The sequence below is a fragment of the Ambystoma mexicanum genome, chromosome 5p (genome assembly GCF_040938575.1).
Source record: "Ambystoma mexicanum isolate Mex_15411 chromosome 5p, UKY_AmexF1_1, whole genome shotgun sequence".
NCBI lineage: Eukaryota > Metazoa > Chordata > Amphibia > Caudata > Ambystomatidae > Ambystoma > Ambystoma mexicanum.
Genome location: NC_090930.1, coordinates 520,966,372 through 520,979,574, shown reverse-complemented (window position 1 = coordinate 520,979,574; position 13,203 = coordinate 520,966,372). Strand labels below are relative to the sequence as shown.

The 13,203-nt window shown below is 48.5% G+C and overlaps 1 protein-coding gene across 2 annotated transcripts in view; it reads left to right on the top strand.

The window, feature by feature from the left end:
* HDX (highly divergent homeobox) overlaps positions 1-13,203 on the top strand; it is a 571,608-nt gene that overhangs the window by 279,088 nt on the left and 279,317 nt on the right. The gene's annotated exons all lie outside the window — the stretch shown is intronic.

Genomic DNA, 13,203 nt, shown 5'->3' with positions numbered 1-13,203 from the left:
GAGGTCGCAACAAAGGAAAGTCCTGTCATAGCTTTAATGGGATCTGAAGTGAACACGGGAGCTTTCCAATAGTGGATTGAATCCTGCTAGACATTAAGTTGTTATAATGTTGTCTTCCATCAGAATGTTCTCACACCGAAGGTATAATGTAGCAATTCCACCATACATACTGTTTCTTCACCAATGAAGAGTTTAAATACATTACCAAATGTTTTCCCAAGTGTATAATCCACGTGCTGTAGGAACAGGCAAGCTATACTCTACACAGGGAGCACCAACGAGAGGTATGGAGGGTAGACTAAACTCCAAGTTAGTAGACCGCACAGTTATTGGCTCGGCCTGGCTCCTATGCCCAAAGAAGGCCCAGGCCTACCCATGAATGAGAAACAGTCACAGTTCTGTACCAATTGTAGACCACAGATGCAGAACCTACCTAAGAATCCCACTCAGTTGGAGAGAGGGAAGGAGTATACAGCGCATATGCTCTGATCATCCATTTTGGGTTAGGGGAGTATGAGTCTCAAGTTTGGCAGTGGTCCGAGACACGAGAGAGTTACAAGCAGCAAAGACTGGAGAGACAGAAGAGCTTGGTGAGGTGGCAACCGTGGGGAATAGGCCAATGTGGTTTAAGCCAAGAGGCTAATGGAGAAAGTATTAACATCAGATGGAGAGAGAGAGAAGTAGGAGTTTGTAACATTAGAAGGTGAGAGGGTGAAGGAGGAGTGCAGGAGTTGGTAACATCAGAAGGAAGATGGGGTGAAGGAGGCGATGATGACATCAGAAGGAGAGAGGGCGCATGAGGTGATAACGGGGGAGAGAGTGAGAGGCAGGAGGAGGTTGTGAGACCCACAGGGGAAGACAAGGTAATAACATCAGTTGACAGAAGTGACACAGAGGAGGTGGTAACATTAGGTGCCAGGAGTGATATAAAGAAGGTGGATATAGGAAAATCAACTGGCATCGGTAGTAGTTGTAAAGGTAGTTTGGTGAACAGATAGAAAACCCAGTGGTGATAGCCCTACAGAAAAGGGGCATACAAACCGCCTTTACTCCGTAAAAAAGGTAAATACTCTCCAAAATTAAAAAATAAGCTGTAGAATTGCTCCAAAAAAAGAAATATGTATATTTTAATTTGCAGAAATAACTAGTTGCAACGCTGTATGGATTACAAAAAGATATGTATTAGAGTAAACATATATTTTACTTGCCCAAAGAATACTCTGATTGGGAATGACTTTATCATGGCCTAAAAATAATTGTACTCCAGACTTCTAAAAATCTGTAGTAAAATACCCCCACTTCAAAATGTTATCTGGAGAAAGGCGGGTTAATAGCTGTAGACAAGAGTTACAATAGAAGATGATGTAGGAACATCAGGTGTAGAAGGGGACATCAGGAGAAGGCAGAGAGCAGATCCTAGGCAGGACCCGTTATCTGAAGGAGGAATGGGCAGGAAGGTTGTATGGCATCAGAGAAGCAAAAAAAGAAGCAGTTGGTAATCTGTGTATGGCAGAACCCTAGAGGCAATTCTCTAGCTCGAGCCCACCCCCACCTCCCGACTCACCTTCTGGCAAGACTGTGCCCGGAAAGCCTGCATTTAGACTAAGAATGGAATAAGGGTTCAGCAATCCCGAAAACAGCACCCACAGGAAGGGGTGATGAAACTCCTTTGGAAAATGTAAGGACTGGGACAGACAATCCTTAAACCTGGAATGTCAGAGAGCCTGGTTCACTGGAGAGGACGCTGTTGGGGGTCTCTGAGGATAGTTAGCCCTGACTAAACTAAGGAGAAAAGACATCCTGACAATTCTGTTGAAATCCTATTTTTGTACTTTAAGTTGTTGGTAATTCCGTAAGAAAGATAAGACAATGGTCTTGCTCTTCTCCTTTGTTCCAGGCAACCCTGGGACAATGGATATTTCGTTCGGGAATAATTCTTTTATCTGCTTAGTCATTGAGACTAGACAAATCGTTTGGTGTTATGGTTGTTGATTTAAGTTCAATTTTGTTTTGTTTGAGTTTAACTTGAATTGTATTATACATGAAACATGTAGTTCTACATCATGTGTTCTTCATTAACAATCGTAAAAACTGAATATCTTGCCCTGTGTACGAGATCCCCTAACACTTTGATGGCCTGTATATCGATCCGATTCGCGCAATCCTCTTCGATAGGAAAATCCCTAACAAAGAGCATTGCGCAAATCGGATCGATATACAGGCCATCTCTTGAGAGTATGGTACTGAGGCAACACGGAATGACATAGGACGGAATGCACACTGTACCACTGCACAAACAGTGCCTAGAGCCCTGATGATGGACAATGTCTGAAATGCATTGGCATAACATACTAATAGGCGCTACATCAGCAAAGGACGCCGAAGCCTCAGTAATAAAATAGTAGACAAGATTCTTCATAATTTTACTAAAGAGTACAGAGTGACGCTTATGAAATAATATTGCGTAATAATACCACAACATTAATTCGAAATTTGAGCAGCTCATATTTGAGAGCGGAGGAGAGCACACCTAGGGCCAGATTTAATTCGGATCCCTTTCTTCATTACCCTCTCATTTGCTGCCTGATCTTGGGTTTGGGGACTTTTTTGGATACCTGTGTTTGCACGTTCTGAACAATAGTCAGACTGGAAGGCAAATAATGATACAGTAATTCATGCAAGGTAAGCTACTTCAGCAGTTCTCATACGGTTCGGCAGGCAAGTTACTGTTTGATTACTTCTGTTTGCTAATGCCACCGGGCTAGGAAAGCAGCAGCCTAAAACATGCCTACTGATGCCAAAAGAGAAACCTGTCGGATGCGAGAATGGTGGAGGCGAGCACTGCTACATACTTGGCGATGAAGCTGTCGAGTTTAGGACATGCGCAATAAAACATAGGTCTCACCTCACAATAGCAATAAGGCACTTGTTAAACATGGCAGTTTGCGTTAACAGCACACTATGATAATACAACTGTGGTCAGCGAAGTTTATTTAAATTACAAAACCCAGGTTTTCCCCTCAAAATATAAACTCTAATGTACCAAATAGTCAATTCTCTCAGTGGTCATACATAAAGGGATATCTCTTTAATCTTCCTCCACCAATTACGTGGGTCTGCACACCTGGATTCCAGATTAGCTTTATTCTGATTTCTTGTTAGGATGATTTCTTACTTGTTTTACAGGGCCCTCCTTGCTCTCGTGGTGCTCTTGTTCCCAGCTTCTCTCTTGATTCATTGTGGTACAGGCATCCCTTCCTAATATATCTTTCTCTTCATTTTGGTGTGCTGCTTTGAACAGTTTGGCTGATTACAAAACTCAGACTTGTAGGGCTCAAGTAGCCACTTGTGGTGTTTATGTCCATCTCCCACTCTAAACCTTGTTGTTGTTCGTAGGGATCTAGCTTCTTCACTCATTCTCCTGTTGTCACTGTTTGGTTGCTGTGCCCCGCTCTACTCTGAGCAACCCACATACCTTCTTCGTAGTAGGCCTGCTCCAACGTGGTGGCTTTGACTCAGTGACACTGGCATTCTCCCCCGCTCTTGGGCGTCCTCTCCTGAAGACAAGCAGAGTGTTTCTTCGCTCACCTCTATGTTGCTTTCTCCCTGATTCCACACACTGTGAACGGAGGACTCGATCTTATCTCGCTTGATGGGTTTGGCATGGTTTCCTTGGCTCCAAGCCGACCACATCCTCTGTGGGTCACGCCTTCCCTCGGGCTGTCTCTGCTCGGCTTCACCCACTCTGCACAGCCCTGTCCCTCGCTCGTTCTCTCAGGTTTCTTTCCTGGCTTCGCTCCAGTACTTCATCCAGACCCCTTTCCGGGTCCTTCTCTGTGCCAAAGCCGGCTCCCTCGGCAGAGTGGCTCTGCCTCCCATTGATGTTGGTACGTTGGAAGCTCACTTCTGCATATCGTTTTTCCTCCTCCATCAAGAGGGGGGTGGGAGAAGTCCTTTTTCTCCTCTTGCCACCAGATACCAAAGGGGTGTGTTTTAACTGTCAAGCCACTTGAGAGGTCAGCATTGCCTTCAGCCAACTGTTCCAATGCACTTTCTACAGTATTTGGAGTTCCACAGCTGAAAGTCATATCCACTTCTAGTATTCCCATATAGGCAGACACTGGGTCTCATTATGAGTTCGGCGGTAACCCGCCAGTACCTCGAAACAACGAATCTGCTGCCTGATTGCCTGGTGCCACCGGGACGTTACAAGTCCTGGCGGAGTGGGAAGTCAGGTGGGGATTCGTTAAGTCCCCATTGCGGAATGAGGACTCGGAAGCACTGGCACCGTTAGCAGCGGTGCCGCTGCTTTCATGACAACTATGCCTGCCGTTGTGACTGGCAGTGTCAGACCTGCCGGGTGCGGCAGCCCAGCCAGGCTGTCTCGTAGTGTGGTTATCTAGAAACAAGGGTGCTGGTTAGCTTACTGGCACCCTTGTTTCCGGACCACCACACTTGTTATGAGGCACACTGTCTCAGTGTAGGGAGTTAGTTATTGGAATAGGAGTCTCTGTCACCTGGTTGTAAGTCACGCCCAGTGAGGTCCCGCTTTCCCAAGCCCCTAGGGAGGGCTTTGCTTAGTGGGCTCACTTCCCTAGCCTCAAAGGGGGTGGCTCCCCCCCAAGCAAGAAGGGAAGAATCCTCCAGATTCTTCACACCTCACAATTTGCTCAGACCCGCTGCCTTCTCAGGGCTCCCTTCTGGAAGCATAGACCTCATGGGAAACACCACAGACCACCTAGAGAACTCGCCCACACAGACGCCAGTTGCTCATGGCTCTACTGGCACAAACAGCTGAGCACAATGCCTTGTCATTTCCCTCTAACCACTCCCCCCCCTTTCTTTTTCTTTTTTAGATCCACAAGAGTACTTGCAGACAATGAAAAGGCAGTAGTGCATCATACAAGTGTCAATATAATACCATAACATCCTCTGAGATATTGTTAGCTCATCTATTGAGCTATATCCAGACACCTTTTTCTGTTTGAGGATCATCCATTCCATAATCCATTATCAGATGCAGTTTTGTGAGACTTTGACGTGTAGTTATCCATCTTCTTAGTTTGCGTTGTGTTCGTAGATCTGCCCCCTATCTTGGCAACCTCCATAGGTCTGATACCCTCCTGGTCATTCATCTCTTGCTTGGCAGTAGTCATGGGGAATTCTGCTTGAGATGCCTGTTCAGGCCCTTCCTTGCTACACTATGTTAAAGTTCTCACCTTCGTTGCTATGGGTGCAGGCCTGCCAATCACCACCAGGCACTCACTGTGTCCTCGGCCCTGAAGATCATAACTGCTTATGAAATCTGTGACCTTCCAAGAGCAGGGGGGAGTACCCCTCGAAGGACTGAACTTCCTGAAACAGGGAACACACAACTGCTCAGGATAGCAACACTGGCAGTAAGAAGGTCAATCTGATCTCGCATTCCTCTGCTCGTGGATCACCATTTCTGCCTCGGGCCATCGGTGTTCAATCTGTCTGGCACCAGCATACTTTCCCTCTGCTTCATCTTCAGTAAGAGGTTGAGCGTACCTGCTGTGTTCCTTGACGGACTTGACGATCATTCTGTTCCCCCATTAACACCGGGTTGATTGCTACCATCTTCCAGAGGTCAGACTAGTTTCACGAATGCACTCTTGTGGGAGCCAGTTTGCCACTCCAGCTCCTGTGGGGATGGAGGGTGGGAACAACCCACAGCTGCTCAGCCCGGCTCTTGTACTCCCAGCTTCTCCTAAGGACCGGCCTTCCACCTCCAAGGGCAGTCACTTTAAAACTCACTCCTGTTCTGATGGAGGGGTCCCAGACCTTCACTCCCACCTCCAGTAGAGTGTCTATCAGTTTGCTGTGTCCACTCCTCATGCAGTTGCTGCCGGTTCCCTTTCTGCCACAGGCACAACCCAGCACACTCCTGTTTCCCTCGCGTGTTCTCGTCTTCAATGTCCTCTGGGGCCTATGCTGCTCGCCCCTCTTGACAAGCTCAACGAGCTCCATACATGCTACCCATTCTTCAAGGGCGGATCAGCAGCAGGTCCCAAGGATCCCCTCTGCGACTCACTCCTCGTAACATCAATCCACTTGCTCGGTCTTAGATACAGATGATGGACATCTTACATACCACCCATGCCCAGAAGTCTACTGTTGTTTGCACCACGGTTTTCTCGCTGCACAAGCACTGACCGGGTATTACTCCACTCAACTAGAGGTTACCTTCCCAAACCCTGTATCGTTATTTTTGTTTGGGTTCGATACTCAATTCAGGGTTCTTTTGCTGGGGAAACGGAGCTGGAAGTAGCGCTGACTGCTTCTCCATGTGGCTGTTGACCATGCCCCCTACCAGGATCCTGTTAAGCAGGCTTGATTAGTAATCAGATGGCCTTCCTCTTCATATTAGCTATAATCGAGCTGCGCTTAACTCTCCTGCTCTGACCATTCCTCCAAAGTGAACATGTTGTATTATGTTCCTTCCTAAGGTTCAGTTCAGTGGAAAAAAAGATTCCTGAGTGTGCGATAGGTGTAGCTTGCCTAGGTGATGTAAGGAAGTCATGGTATCAACAGTAAGATAAACACAAGTGACCACAGTTCAATTGTGTTTATTGAACATCAATTGGGTATGAAAAACACCTATGTAATCCAAAATCTAAAGATGGGAGCAAGCTATGACTATCAAATAATAACGTAGTCCTAGTGGGGTCTTGTCAAAATAAAAGGGCCTATACTAATACATGTATTGCCAATCCTTACCTCTAAATACAACAAGTGTGGGTAACAATGTTATCCAAAAGAAAAGTGTTCTAGAAATGGTATTGCAGGATATTCAAGCCATTGGCTTCCCTTCCACGTTTTCAGCACGGGACAAGGCGACACACTCGAGTTTAGCACAGTCTCTGGCTTCTCTAGCACGAGGGTGCAGTTCAAAACTTAACATCATGGCCTTCTGTGCCAAAGTCTTTTTGCCCTTCAAAGTCTCTTCTTTCAGAGGGCCTGATGCAACAAACAAAGTTCCTTTCTTCTTAGAATTTCACATGTACACCATTTTCTTAGGTGATTTACTATTCACCTCGGATCCCCTCTGCCGGCCTCTGATCCACTTTAACACAGGATTTCCACATATCCAATTTCTCGGGTGATTCACGGTTCATCCGGAGCCCCCTCCGCCAGGCTCAGATCGTTTTAGCACATCTTCAATCGGTCTCCCTCTGCCGCGCTCGTACCATTTATCTACTTTAACACAAAGCTTTTATTTGATGTCCCTCTTCCGGTCTCGGACCAACTATTTTGCCACTAACGTGCTTTACTGTATCAACATTGAAGAATTTCGATTGTGCATGGGATTTTGCTTGACCCGTCGCAGGACCACTTTGATTCACAATACTTTGCCTCTCTTTAACTTTTGCTACCTCTCATCTGGATACCAGAGACCTTCGAATGAGCACACACGCAGTGCCGGACCTCTCCGTCAAAGGTATTGTATCTTCGTTTCAAAGTTCACTCACTCCTCTGCAGTTCAACTTTACTCATGTTGGTTATCAGACACGTTTTATAGAGTGTTCGTTCCAGCGCTCGCCATACAATGTTGCCGCTTGCAACCTTGGCTTCAACACAGACAGGTCCTGTATCGGCCTCCTCAACTCACTGCTATGTTGATTTCACTGACGCTGCTTTGTTGTTGGAGCCAAGGACCGTACCCCGGCAGCTGGCGATTCTCCCCGCCTTGCTTATCGACACGGGAGGGCCTCGGGTACTTTCGATACGCAATTCAGGATTCCTCAGCCTGGTTTCCTTGTTTTACGCTTTCTATTCTCGAGGCTTCATGAAAGTAATGGTTCCTTGTCGAAAAAGTCAAGGGAACTTCTCTCCTTGTGATCCCCTTCTGTCTCGCCATCCTTCTGCTCTTGTTAAATTGCCATCTTGGTAACTGCTGTTTCCTCGTGTGCTTTGCCGTGCTTAAAGTGTTCTCTCTTGCTCTGCCTTTTTATCCGTGTGGGGAAGTGTAATAGAAGTCAGGTGTGTGTGATGGTCAGTAATTGCCTGACCTTGCCTGACCATTGTATTGCGACATGTCAGGTATACGGCTCGGGTGTTAGTCCATTTTTCTCATAGCGGGCTGTCTGTGAGAAAGTGTTTGTGTTGTAAAAGAGGGTGTCTGGGGGGGTTTGAGTTACTAAATATCCTACCTGGTAGGATGGGGTAAAGGTGTTACAGGGAAGGGTAATGCCGCGTCTCACTATCTGGTGTCCCACTCCCACACCCCAAAGACCCCTAACCCGGGTGATCCTCCCACACTGGTCCACCCAGGAGCCCTCCAGCCTCTTTTCCTTTGCAGATGGGGAGCAGGTGCAAGTGGATCTAGGTCACCTGGCCTAAGCCCCACCCACATGGTGCCTTCCTGCCTGCCGCTCTTTTTCACCACTTAGCAAGCCCCGCCCACCTGTTTGCTGCTCTTTTTCACCACTTAGCAAGCCCCGCCCACCTGGTGCCTTCCTGCTTACCCCTCTTTTTCCCTACTTAAGGAGCCCTCCAGCCTCTTCCTCTTTTCGTTTTCAGATGGGGAACAGGTGCAAGTGGATCTAGGTCACCTGGCCTAAGCCCCGCCCACCTGGTGCCTTCCTGCCTGCTGCTCTTTTTCACCACTTAGCAAGCCCCCAGACCTGGTGCCTTCCTCCTTGCACTCTTTTCACCACTTAGCAAGCCCCGCCCACCTGGTGCCTTCCTGCTTGGCGCTCTTTTCCCTACTTAAGGAGCCCTCCGACCTCTTTTCCTTTGCATATGGGGAACCGGTGCAAGTGGATCTAGGTCACCTTTTCCTTTGCATATGGGGAGCAGGTGCAAGTGGATCTAGGTCACCTGGCCTAAGCACCACCCACCTTCTTAGCCCTGCCTCTTCCTTCCTGCTCTTAGCTATTAGATCAAGGTCGTCTCTCACCCGGGCATCCTAAGCGAAGGGCAGATGAGGAAAAGGGCAATTCCTGTTCAGACCAGGAGGACCCAGGGCCCAACCCACTGCTCAGACGACAGGTAAGCATGCACCAACATGTGTTACTCCCTCTGTCCCCACAGGCCATCCCCACCCCTTCTGGCCCCCCTGTGATGTTTCCCCCCCCCCACCATTCTCGCACACAGGTGTTCCCTGATTTGCTTGATTCTTCTACCCTGCTCTGCCCTAGCCCCCCTTCAAGCCTACTTCTGCAGGAGTCTGTCCTCATAAATTCTGGTTTCCCCATCACCGTCTTGTGGCCAGTGCTGGATTTCACTTGTATGGACTTCATTCATTCACAGCGTGTCACCCTTTCTCAACTGTCATGCTGGACTTCCTTTGCATCTTGTACTCATGGTGGCCCTGAATCATGCTATTCCCATCTTCCTCTTCTATCCTGGCTTGCAACATTATGTGTTACTACAGACTTCTGCAATTGTATTCACTCTTGCTTCTCCACTCTTTTGACTGCTAACTCTGTTCTCTCCTCCTTTCCGTTCTCCCCTTTCCTATCTCCTCCCCTTACTTTCTTCTATGCACTTACTCTATCAGAATTGTCCCTGGGCCTAGTATGATAGCAACCTTGTCTGTCTCCTCACCCCTTCGCTTACTGTTTTTTTTCCTCCCCATCTCCCCTCCAGCACTATCTGAAATGTCGTCAGGCCTAGTATGATAGTCGCTTGTTTTGTTCCTCCCTTCCTTTCTGCACCCCTCTCCCTCACCTCTTGTTTTTCTCCGGCTCTACCAGAAATGTGGTCAGGCCTTGTACGGTAGTCTGACCACAAAAGTGATGGGTGGAAGGTTTCGAATGAATCTAAACCACTGGCAATTGCTCTGGGCAACCTTCCACACCACCGTTTTTTAGCCTGTCTGCGCCATTGCAAAAGGGGACCAGCCATGTGCAAATCAGTCAGCAGCTGCCGCCACCGAAGGTAGCAGCCCAGCCCGAACTGCTAGGCCAGGTCCCCTCTGCACAGAAAGCAAGCAACCCCAGACATGTTTCGGCCTTGTTGGGCCTCCTCAGTGAGGTACAGCCTGGTTCCCTGTGGCGCAGCGAGCAAGGGACCCACGTCTGGGCATACCCTCTCTCACAAGGAGAAACAAACTGACCACAAAAGTGATGGGTGGAAGGTTTCAAATGAATCTAAACCACTGGCAATTGCTCTGGGCAACCTTCCACGCCACCGTTTTTTAGCCCGTCTGCGCCATTGCAAAAGGGGACCAGCCATGTGCAAATCAGTCAGCAGCTGCCGCCACCGAAGGTAGCAGCCCAGCCCGAACTGCTAGGCCAGGTCCCCTCTGCACAGAAAACCAAGCAACCCCAGACATGTTTCGGCCTTGTTGGGCCTCCTCAGTGAGGTGCAGCCTGGTTCCCTGTGGCGCAGCGAGCAAGGGACCCACGTCTGGGCATACCCTCTCTCACAAGGAGAAGCAAACTGCCTACAAAAGTGATGGGTGGAAGGTTTCAAATGAATCTAAACCACTGGCAATTGCTCTGGGCAACCTTCAACACCACTGTTTTTTAGCCCGTCTGCGCCATTGCAAAAGGGGACCAGCCATGTGCAAATCAGTCCCCAGCTGCCGCCACCTAAGGTAGCAGCCCAGCCCGAACTGCTAGGCCAGGTCCCCTCTGCACAGAAAACCAAGCAACCCCAGACATGTTTCGGCCTTGTTGGGCCTCCTCAGTGAGGTGCAGCCTGGTTCCCTGTGGTGCAGCGAGCAAGGGACCCACGTCTGGGCATACCCTCTCTCACAAGGAGAAACAAACTAACCACAAAAGTGATGGGTGGAAGGTTTCGAATGAATCTAAACCACTGGCAATTGCTCTGGGCAACCTTCCACACCACCGTTTTTTAGCCCGTCTGCGCCATTGCAAAAGGGGACCAGCCATGTGCAAATCAGTCAGCAGTTGCTGCCACCGAAGGTAGCAGCCCAGCCCGAACTGCTAGGCCAGGTCCCCTCTGCACAGAAAACCAAGCAACCGCCTGTCTGTTTCCATGTCCTTCCCACTCTCCCCCTCTATTCCTTATCCATGTCTTGGCTCTTGCACTATCTGAAATGTTGTTGGGCCGAGTACGATAGTTAATTTTACATCCTTACTGTTCATTGCCTGTAAGAATGTCATTGTATTTTCCCTTGTTCTCTCCCTTCCCTTGAAGCGCTTTGAGAAACATTGTGTAGAGGCGCTATACAAATAAACTATCATATATCATATCATATCACCCCCCAGGAACTGGATCCAAAAGCAATGGCTGTGTCCTGGCCACCTGGGTGACAGATCCCTGGGGACTAGTGGGTGAGACACCTTCTGGTTTCTCACAGTGGGCAGTCACGAAAATGCATATGCCTACAGGCTTCTAAAAATCCACTCATTGTTGCTGTCTCAAAAAAATGAAGCATGTCATATGTAGAAGGTGCATGCCCACCAAGCCTATGTTCTCTGCAGCAGTGCCTGGTCATTTCGCATGCGCCAGCTATGCATAAGTGCAATAAAGTAAATTTTTGCTGGCAAGGGAGCAGTTATCGCTCCACTAGCTTGCGCTTGCATACATGGGTTTTTGGAGGGGTGACGGGGAGTGCACCTGCCTGTGCACTGACATATCATAGCCTCCCCTTAATTTTACCTTCCCATGCCAAAACCCTGCCCTCATTAAAGGGGGTGCGCCTGTGCTCTGTCACCTTCGGCGACATCATGGTCTGATGTTTGAATGGGGGCAAGGTGCGGGGGGGCTCATTCTTGAGGGCATGCAATGGTAGTGGAACTTATGAAGAGCATGGAAGGCATGTTGCAAGCTCAAGAGAAATGCTACTTAATTGCTGAATGAGCAGGAGAGAAATAGGATGAACGCTTGTTCACTCTTCCCGCTCCCGAGTCACCACCCACACACTCCGCTCCCACCTACTGAACCCCTTGAAGCATCCATCACCATCCCTCCGGCAACACCAACTGACCTGGTTCCACCACCTTCCCTTGTCACCGGCCACCCTGACCAACCAAGTACTCCCTGGGCAGGACATGCGAGGAAACACCTCCACCCTTCACCCCATCAAGTCACCTGCTTCCTTTAAATGCTTGGTCCCTGGCAAAAAACAGACACAGCATCTTTGACCTCCTAAATTCTGACAGCCCTAATCTCATCTTCACCACTGAAACATGGTTTTCAGACGATTCCAGACCAATCACACACAAAACATTCCCTCCCGACTACTTGCTCATCTCCCACAACAGACCTTCCAGAGGAGGGAGAGTAGCCATCCTCCACAAACCTCACATCTCCATCGCACTCACCGAAACTCAGCCCTGAACAGCTAACTGTAAATCCCTTCTAGTCAAACTCTCTCTGCTGCCAATCTCTCACAGTTTCCCACTCCTCTACAGGCCATCAGGATATGACCGACCTTTCGCCAACAACCTCTGCGACTCACTAGCGACCACACTTGTTAACCACCCAGCACTCCCCCTACTGGGGGACTTCTTTGACAGCCCATCATCCCCATGAATCAACCCCTGGTTTACAGTATACAGGTCCTCAACCTTATCCAGAATACCACAGGACCCGCCCACATTGTAGACCACACCGTTGATGCGATTTTCAGCATCACTGTGCTCATCTCGGTGTCCACCCCTAAACCTCTCCTCTAGACAGACCGCTCAGCCTTATCTTTCTATCTCCATACCCCGACCTGCCACCCAACCCCCCATCCCTCAAAGCCTTGCTGCGCACCCTCCCTGCATTCCCGGCCACAGATAAACCCGTACCCATTGAGTCTGTTAGGGAGAATTCTCAGAAATGTGCTAATTCCTCTCTACCTTAGAGACCCCCAAGTTTGCTGGATTTTGAGGACTTGACATTTTAACATGGAGAGAGTGAGACCCTTTTTCCCACTCTCGCATGAATTTTTGCTATGATTTTAACACCGTTTCCTTTGGTTGTGGAGTCTGACAAACTCCATAGGCATCATCTTTTACATTGTGTCACAAGCACATTCAGTGCAGTGGCACAAGGAAGTCTTTCAGATTTCCCAAAGGTTTAAATACCTTCTCTTGGATAAACTACTGTTTCCAAGGGTAGTAAAGTGAAATTGACTTTACTTACACTTGTAACTTTCTAGGCCCAGCACACACTATCTTACAATAGGGTGCTGGAGGGGTTACTTAGTATCCCCTTTGTCTAGCTTCTCATGTAACATTTTTCGTTACCCTTTCCTTGATGAATGGCAGGTGGCAT